We start from the raw sequence: 8,953 nt of genomic DNA, 5'->3' as shown, positions 1-8,953 counted from the left end.
CTGGATCAATTTCTACTGAAGCCGAAACCGACAAGTTCTGCTCCTGATTCAACTCGTACATGGAGATTGATCAGAAGCGACCCGCTGAGCCGATCGAAATCCGCTGCCCTAGAGCACATGTAGCATCGCTGGTGCGTGAGCTGCCGCTGCTACTACATCAATCGAGCCATCCCTGGCCGTTCCGTCGAGTTGCAGTTGTTGGACACGCTTCAAGTCCCGAGGCAGCCACTAGCATTTTCTTTGCGTGAAGTGGATCGCGTTGCTGCTGCTACTACTTGAAGTTAATCTACTCGAGTACTACTACTACTTGTTGATTGCTTGCTCACGTGATGGCTACAGGAGTATTAGTACTAGTTGGTTGATCCTTGCTTCGTCCTTTGTTTGCTACGTCCACTGCCCAATATCTACCAGGTGCTATTTATCCTATTTTGTTTGATCCGCAACTTTAATTCTATCAAGAATTTTTCTACGGGCTTGTACTACTTTGTGTACACAGATTTATCTACTCATGGCTTCCATGAAGTACGATCTTCCGCCACTGGACCATGACACAAGGTTTACCCTATCCCAAGTCAAGATGCGGGCGTTGTTGGCACAGATCGACTATGATGAGGCACTTGATAGTTTTGGGAAGAACCAAATTGAGGACTGGACTGATGAGGAGAAAAGAATTGATCGTAAGGCTTTGTCACAAATTCAACTCCATTTGCATAATAATATTTTGCAGGAAGTTTTGAGCGAGAAAACTGCCGCCGCTCTATGGTTAAAGCTGGAAGGGATTTGCATGACTAAAGATCTCACTAGCAAGATGCATCTGAAGCAAAAACTATTCCTGTACAGGTTACCCGAGGGAGGTAATATTTTGAATCATATCTCAGAATTTAAAGAGATCATATCTGATCTAGCTGCAATGGAGGTTAAGTATGAAGAGGAAGATACTACTTTAATGTTACTTTGTTCACTACCAAGTTCTTATACCAATTTTAGAGACACCATATTATACAGTCATGATACTCTCACACTTGATGAAGTTTATGAAGCTTTGAACTCTAAGGAGAAGATGAAATTAATGGTGCCTCATGATGGTTCGAGTTCATCCCAAGCCGTTATCTGTTCGTGGCAGGACAAAGGAGAAGAACTCCAATAGTGGAAACAAAGGCAAAAGTAAAAACGGCTATAGGGGTCGGTCGCAATCCAGAGACAAGAAGTATTGCAGATATTGCAAGAGAGACGGGGATGACATCCCAGAGTGTTTCAAGTTGCAGAATAAAGAAAAGAGGAAAGGTAACAAACAAGGTGATAATTCTGCTAACGTTGCTCGTGATGATAGTTCCGATGATGCTCTTGTCGTTATTGCTGGATGTGCTGAGACTACTGATGAGTGGGTACTTGACACTGCATGCACTTCTCATATGTATCCACATAGAGATTGGTTTAATACTTTTGATTCCACTACTTCCGCTGGCTCCGTTTTGGGTTTTGATAATTCACCATGCAAGATTGAAGGCATAGGTTCCGTTCGAATCAAGATGTTTGATGGCACAATCAGAACTTTGACAGATGTTCGGTATATTCTGAAGATGAAGAGAAATCTTATCTCTGTTAGTGCCCTTGATGCAAAGGGGTACACGTATTCAGGTGGAGATAGTGTTTTGAAGGTCACCAAAGGCTCCCTTGTTGTGATGAAAGGTGACTTAAGTTCGACCAATGGTCTTTATTACCTTCGAGGTTCTACTGTTTCAGGTAACGCTACTCCAGTTGTTTCAAAGAATTCTTCGCATATGCGTCTTGGACATATGAGTGAACTTGGTTTAGCAGAGTTAAATAAGAGACATCTTCTTGATGGATATGAATCTGGTAAATTGAAATTTTGTGAGCACTGTATCTTCGGCAAGCACAAGAGGGTGAAGTTCAATACTTCGACCCATACAACTGAAGGTATTCTTGATTATGTCCATTCTGATTTATGGGGACCATCTCGCAAGAAGTCATTAGGTGGTGCAAGTTACATGCTGACTATTATTGATGATTATTCGAGAAAAGTTTGGCCTTATTTCTTGAAGCATAAATATGAAGCATTCTCAACATTTAAGGAGTGGAAGATTATGATTGAAAGACAAACTGAAAGGAAGGTAAAGATACTTCACACTGATAATGGTATGGAATTCTGTTCTAAGCAATTTAAGAATTATTGCAAGTCTGAAGGCATTGTCAGACATTACACCGTTCCTTATACTCCTCAACAAAACAGTGTTGCTGAGCGTATGAACAGGACCATTATTTCCAGAGCCGTTGCATGTTGTCCAATGCAGGTTTGCATAGGCGTATTTGGGCTGAGGCCGCTTCCACTGCTTGTTATCTCATTAATCGTTCACCATCTATTGCTCTTAATAAGAAAACTCCAATTGAGGTATGGTCTGGTTCACCTGCTGATTATTCATAGTTGAGAGTTTTTGGTTGCACTGCTTATGCTCATGTTGATAATGGAAAGTTGGAGCCTAGGGCTTTTAAGTGCATCTTTCTTGGTTATAAGTCTGGTGTTAAAGGTTATAAATTGTGGAATCCTGAAACCCAGAAGGTTGTTATTAGCAGAAATGTTATCTTTAATGAAACTTCTATGTTACATGATGTTTCATCTACTAATGTTCCTGTTGAGAGTGAACAACAGCCTACTATTCAGCAGCCTACTATTTAGGTGGAGCATGTTATTGAGGTGATACATCTGGTAATAAAATTGTTGATGCACATGATGAACCCGTCGTTGATGATGAACATGTCACTCCCACTCCAAATCAACCTATTGTTCCACCCAGTTGGAATCTTGCACGTGACAGAGTTAGGCGGGGTATTAATAAACCTGACAGGTTAATTGAAGAGTGCAATATTGTTTATTTTGCTTTATCTATTGCAGAAGAAATTGAAGGTAATTCTGAGCCTTCTTCATATTCTGAGGCTATTATTTCTGGTGATAGTAATAATTGGATGACCGCTATGCATGATGAGATGGAATCACTTGAAAAGAATGGCACTTGGGATTTAGTAAAATTGCCTAGAGAGAAGAAACCTATTCGTTGCAAGTGGGTTTTCAATAGGAAAGAAGGTGTTTCTCCTAATGATGAGACAAGATATAAAGCAAGGTTAGTTGCTAAAGGTTATAGCCAGATTCCAGGTATTGACTATAATGAAGTCTTTTCTCCTGTTGTGAAGCATAGCTCCTATTCGCAATTTACTCAGTATTGTTGCCATGCATGATTTTGAGCTTGAACAATTGGATGTTAAAACTGCATTTTTACATGGAGAATTAGAAGAGGATATTTATATGGAACAACCTGAAGGTTTTGTTATTCCTGGAAAAGAAAAGCTTGTCTGTAAGTTAAAGAAATCTCTTTATGGATTGAAACAATCCCCGAGACAGTGGTACAAGAGATTTGACACCTTTATGCTCTCTCAAGGTTTCAAAAGGTCTAATTATGATAGTTGTGTTTATTTGAAAACTGTCAAAGGTTCAACTATTTATTTGCTCCTTTATGTTGATGATATGCTTATTGCTGCAAAGAGTATGTCAGAGATTAATGAACTAAAGAAGCAATTGAGTAATGAATTTGAGATGAAGGATTTGGGTGCAGCAAAGAAAATTCTTGGCATGGAAATATCCAGAGATAGACCGTCTGGAAAAGTATATCTAAGTCAGAAGGGATATATTGATAAAGTTCTTCATCGTTTTAATATGCGTAATGCCAAGCCGGTGAGTACACCGTTAGCTGCACACTTTAAATTATCATCAACTTTATGTCCTAAATCAGATGCAGATATTGAGTACATGTCTAGAGTTCCCTATTCAAGTGCAGTTGGTTCACTTATGTATGCCATGGTTTGTTCTCGTCCGGATTTATCTTATGCATTGAGTGTTGTCAGTAGATACATGGCTAATCCTGGAAAAGAGCATTGGAAAGCAGTTTAGTGGATTTTCAGATACCTGCGTGGTACTTCTAATGCTTATTTACAGTTCGGGAAAACTGGAGATGGACTTGTTGGTTTTGTTGATTTTGATTTTGCTGGTGATTTGGATAAGAGAAGATCACTCACAGGTTATGTTTTCACCATTGGTGGTTGTGCTGTGAGTTGGAGAGCAACTTTGCAGTCTATTGTGGCTTGTTCCACTATTGATGCCAAGTATATGGCTATTTTTGAGGCATGCAAAGAAGCTATCTGGTTGAAAGGTTTGTACACTCAGCTTTGTGGTGATTCATCTTGCCCTACCATACACTATTAGGGAAAACCCTAGTAGTAGCGCGGGTTTAAAGCCCACTAGTAGCGCGTGCTGCCGCGCTACTAATAAGGTGCTACAGCTATTACTTAGCAGTAGCGCGTGTGGCACGTGCTACTGCTAAGAGACATAGCAGCAGCGCTTGTTCACACCCGCACTGCTGCTAATCTAGCTAGTTGCAGCGTGTTTACTGTCCATCGCTACTAGTATTTTTTTAGTGTATTTATCCGCTGTTATAATTTTTTGGTACAATACCAATTATGAGGTTTATATCATTATCTCCATAACAGTGTGTCAAATGAAGGTGGATTAGATTCAAGTGGAGGCAATATGTGGTGCATGTAAAAAGTATACTACTAATCCAAACTTGATCTAGTTTGGACTAGTAGTACTTTCGATGTGCACCACAAGTTGCCTCCACTTGAATCTAATCCGCCAGCACAAGCTATTTAATCATCATTATAGTCATTACCACCAACAGTATTTATTTAATCACCACTAACACTAGCTAATAATAATCATTATAGTCATGACCACCAACGCTAGCTATTTAATCATCATAGTCATAGTTTAGCACATCATCATCTTCAAACTCATTTCTAGCTAGCTAATCACTCCTACTGCTCTCTCTCAGGTAAAATAACATAAAACATGTGTAGCTCTCCTCCTTCATCAAGTTGAAGCATGCAGATGAACCTGTCTCTTAATCATGGGATGCGCTTCTGATTGCTGCCCCCTAGTACTTGTCTGCGCTCCTCCATCACAAATTTGGTCTAGTCTTTCACTATTAAGAATTCATCGTTAATCCTGAATGCACTATAGTGATTTGTAGGATATCTTGGACGTAAGCTAACAATACTCATGGTACCTTTAGTCTCGATCCCATGAGGCACAACATTCATCGGGAGTCCCTGTTGAAGAACATTGTATGGTAACATACTTAGCAATGAAGTTTAGCTTAAAAAATAATGTATGGAAAAGATGCACTGAGGAGAAATAGTAAAAATCTTACCATCTTTCCTAAATAGATGTGACCGTAGTTCATTACAAACACTATTGGTCGCACATTTTCAGTACTAACATTTCTAAATCCAGGAAGAAAATTTGTCTTGACAGTATCAAGATCCGCAAGCCATGAAACATAATGACTTAGCTCCTCGCAGTTTAGTTCAGCCCCAGCACAGTAGTAGGTCCTGTCTACCAAGCGTTGGACATGTTTGCTTGAACGGAAATAAGCTGACAATAGAGATTAGTTGTCAACTATTTTTGAATAAACAATATGAAAGACATAAATATGGTTGAGAAACTCACATAATGGTATAACTGGAGGCATCTGCACATCGACCCAGATGTCGGTATTACCTTCAATATCATCTTCCGGACGAATATCAAAGGTGATAACCATATCAGGCTTAAATGCATAAGTCTTACATAGTGCTCGCCATGTTTTGCATCCAAAATAGGTGTAGTCGTCTGAATTGTATAATTTTGCGTGGAAAATATAACCATGCTCGGTCTTCAAGTAAACTTTCTTCACCTCCATAGTACGACTGAAACCTATCTTATCCAATACAAAAACTCTTGCATGGCAGGTGATACGCTAGTAGAATAGTAAGAAAAATTATAAGTTGAAGCAAATGAAGCAGATGTCATGCTTAATTACGAAAAAAGACTTGTCATTGTGACTTACTGTATCCACTTCGAAGTTCTCGTCCAGCTTGATGCTGAAGCGCCTATCATCTAGGAAGATTCCGCCGCACAGGCCGCACTCGTCTTCGCAGTATTTGCAAATACCGAAATCCTTTTTGTCGTCAGACATTTCCTATGTTCATAGTTGAAACATTAATTGAAAATCGATCAAAGACAACTACCAGGATACTCAACACACAAATCCGGGGCACTCGATATTTCCTACATATTCTGGCACAAGTCATGCCAAAATTCCGAAAAAATCCGGCATGACCTTTGCTAAAATAGGACACATCGAGCGCTTGAAATTTGCCAGAACGGAAATGAATCAACACTCCGGCAAAACATAGGCCGCTTGGAGGTGTAACCTGGCAACATGACCGGCCACTTGGGCAAGCACATATCCTATTTGAGCAACACAAGATATACATTTCAAAATATCTTATAGGACTCAAATTAGCATGCATTCAATAAGCGAAAGTAAATCATCTCATGCGTCCGTACATCATCGAATATTATCACTAATACATCCCAAATAGTATCATACATATAACATCACTAATACAACTAAAATCCTAGTGCACGACGGGTATCGGCGCGGGCAGTGGACACCCACAGAGAAGGAACCATCACAGGATCATAGCTCCAGTGAGATCCCTGGAGAACCTGCCAGGTATTGGAGAACATGTGCTCCAACGCAAACAAGTAACAACGGACGTGCGCGTCCTCCTCACTGACACGGTGACGCACCACCTCCGCGGGGTCCTCGAGTCTCTGGACCGTCACTGGCACACGCGACCGCCACCAAAGAAGGTTCGGGTCAACGATAGGCTGGCTCCTCACCAACCTGCGCCCCCCGGTAGGTAGCGCCTCCTAGTACCACCCCGGCGGAGCCCAGTCCCGGACATGGCCCATCTGGTGATGCAGGTGTCCTCCGCCGACTCGACGACGAGGATGCGGGATAGGCATCGTCCACGTCAATGCGGGAAAAATTGCTTTAACTAAAAAAATAACAACAACTTCTTACTAAAAATAAACTTACTATAAGTAAAAATAAACTAGTACCTAATTAGTACCTAGTTCTTACTAACTAATTAGTAACTAGGAACTACTGCCCTAATTACCATATAAGTATCCATTTTTTAACTAGGGTTCGTACTACCTAATTGTGACGCCCGGATAATTAAGTCACAGTAATCCCCTGTTAATGGTGCCATGTCATCACATTACTGTTGCTAATCCTCACTTGATCCAAATCACAATTCAAATTCAAGTTCTAAGTGAAATTCTAAATTTCTTCAACCGGTGAAACAAAAATGTTTGAGATGTTTCTCATATTCACTAAATAATTGTCGGGTAGAAACGAACATCTTTGACCTACCATTTAATCCCTAGTAAAATGTAAAGTGGTCCAGCGACAACAAAAATATCTTTTTCAAACTAAGAAAATGTTTGTGTATTTCCATTTGACTTGAAACCTTGAGGGCCTCTCTCAATTAATGACTAATATTTATGTGCCAGTTTTATAGTCAGAAAAATTCAATTGGTATTTGTTTCAAACGCAAATCAGTAGAGAAAATAGAAAGCAGAAATACAAAAGGGGAAAAGGCCTAACTACTACTAGTCTGCACTGAAGCCTGTTGCTACAGTAAATGGCCCAGCCCACGCAGGCCTTCTTCTACCCTCGCTACAGGACTACAGGAGGGGCAGGGAGGTCGTGGCGCACATCCAGGCCGCCATGGCCGTGGATGGCCACCACGTCGCCCCCCCTCCCAAACCCTAGCTCACCCTTGACCAGTACACCCCTCGATCCCCCTTCGCCCCTCTCCTCATTGCCTCAATTTCGAACTCAGATTTGGTGCGGTGACCGCTTCCTCACCGTCGTTACCATGGCCACCGTCTTCGCCGTCGCTTCGGAGCACGTCTACGAGGTCCACCACGGTCATCTTCGTCCGTCCCGGGCTCTATCTTAAGCCGGGGCGACCTGTACCCTCGCCATCGCCATCATCTGCATCGTGTACATCGCTGGCGTTTGTCGTCGATTCTCACCGTTCCGGTCCCCCCCGACCCTCTCCGACCTCGTCCTTGGCTCCGTGGTGAGCCTCTCCTTCGTATCCCCCCTGTAGCCCCCTCGATCCATCGCCGTCGTAGTCGTGCTCACCGAGGCGCTCGCGCCGGCGCCCGCGCAGGCGCGCACCCTGGCGCTCACCGCGCCGTTGACCGCGTCTCCGCGCGCGCCCGCCCGTGCTCCACCACGCCCCGGTCTTTCCCTACAGCGTGTGCGCCCACTCCTCTCCCGCGCGCCAGCCCGCTGCCGCGCTCGCCGCCCGTTCCTGTCGCGCTGCTCCGCTGATGCTTGCAGCCGCTGCTGTTTACTGCTGCTATCTACTTCTGCTGCTAGTCGCTCCGGCTACCTACGGCTGCCGCTTTGCTGCTTGCTGATGCTGCTCTTCCTCCGGCCTAGCTGCTGCCCTCCGCCACTGCCGCCGGCTGCTACTGCTGCTGGCCACGGCCATGGCCGTGGGTGTGTGTGCAGCGTGTGTGTGGGGGACAACGCTACACCTACGTAAATTGTTTTACGTACCTTACGAAGAGACTAAGTTGGAGATATTTAATTGGAAAAGAAAAGGGCGAGGGCCCTACCCCCTGAAAATCAGGGGGGCTGATTAGTTAGCGATGGAAGGCTTGCGTAGCTTTTCGTAAAGCCATACATAGGTCTAGCATTTTTGTTCTAGGACAACGCTACACCTACGTAAATTGTTTTACGTACCTTACAAAGAGACTAAGTTGGAGGTATTTGATTGGAAAAGAAAAGGGAGGGGGCCCCACCCCCTGAAAATCAGGGGGGGCTGATTAGTTAGCGATGGAAGGCTTACGTAGCTTTTCGTAAAGCCATACGTAGGTCTAGCATTTTTGTTCTAGAACAACGCTACACCTACGTAAATTGTTTTACGTACCTTACAAAGAGACTAAGTTGGAGATATTTGATTGGAAAAG

Source organism: Triticum dicoccoides, chromosome 7B, assembly GCF_002162155.2.
Source record: "Triticum dicoccoides isolate Atlit2015 ecotype Zavitan chromosome 7B, WEW_v2.0, whole genome shotgun sequence".
Lineage (NCBI taxonomy): Eukaryota > Viridiplantae > Streptophyta > Magnoliopsida > Poales > Poaceae > Triticum > Triticum dicoccoides.
The sequence above is the reverse complement of the archived record's forward strand: the minus strand, read 5'-3'. Positions refer to the sequence as shown.